At 34.2% G+C, this 1,147-nt stretch overlaps 1 protein-coding gene across 1 annotated transcript in view; it reads right to left on the minus strand.

The window, feature by feature from the left end:
- Positions 1 to 1,147, minus strand: part of LOC111158832 (caspase 8 associated protein 2) — a 30,466-nt gene that overhangs the window by 17,502 nt on the left and 11,817 nt on the right. The window lies entirely within an intron of this gene.

The raw sequence follows: 1,147 nt of genomic DNA on the forward strand, positions 1-1,147 counted from the left end.
AAAAAAAAAAAAAAAAAAAAAAGATTCTCTCTCTCCCTTTCCCAAGCTCATGCTCTCACTCTCTCCCCCCAAATTAATTGATTAATTAATAAAAATAAGCTTCAGCACAGCAAAGGAAACCATCAACAAAATGAAAAGGCAACTCAAAGAATGGGAGAAAATACTTGCAAAGTATATATCTGACAGGGGGTTAATATCCAAAACATATAAAGAGCTCATACCACTCAACAGCAAAAAAAAAAAAAAGAGAGAGAGAGAGATAGAGAGAAAAGAAAAGAAAGAAAAGAAAAAAGAATCTGATGGAAAAATGGGCAGAAAAACTGAATAGACATTTTTCCAAAGACATAAAAATGGCCAACAGGAACATGAAAAGGTGCTCCACATGACTAATTACAGGGAAATGCAAATCAAAAAACCACAATGAGATACTGCCTTACACCTGCTAAAATGGCTATCATCAAAAAGACAAGAGATAAAAATATACATATAGCATAGGGAATATAGTCAATAATAATGTAAAACTTTGTATAGTAACAACTGGTAACTATACTTATCATGATGACCACTGCTTAAGGTATAGAACTGTCAAATCACTATGTTGTATACTTGAAACTATTATAATGCTGTATGTCAAGTATACTTCAATAAAATAAATGAATAAATAAGAAATAAAAAGCACTTGCCACAATTAGCAAGTAAACGTTTAGTAAAGGTTGCTGCTGTTTGTATCAGAAACCTCCCCTTAAAAAAACAACAACAACCATGAGACAACAAGCGTTGGCAAAGCCGTGGAGGAAATGGAACCCTTGTGCATCGTTGGCAGGAATATAAACTGGTGCGGTACTGGAAAACACTGTGGAGATTCCTCAAAGACTTAAAAATAGAACTATGATATGATTCAGCAATCCCACCTCTGGATATTTATCCAAAGGACATAAAAACGGGATCTCAAAGAGCCTGCATACCCATGTTCACTGCGGCATTATTCACAATAGCCAAGTTATAGAAAGAACCTAAGTGTTCACTAACAGATGGTCAAAGGTGATGTGGTATGTAAAAAAAAAAAAAAGAAAAAGAAAAAAATATATATGTATATTTACACACACACACACACACACACACACACACACACACACACACACACACA

Source organism: Enhydra lutris, unplaced genomic scaffold (genome assembly GCF_002288905.1).
Source record: "Enhydra lutris kenyoni isolate GAN:26980312 unplaced genomic scaffold, ASM228890v2 scaffoldscaffold63, whole genome shotgun sequence".
Lineage (NCBI taxonomy): Eukaryota > Metazoa > Chordata > Mammalia > Carnivora > Mustelidae > Enhydra > Enhydra lutris.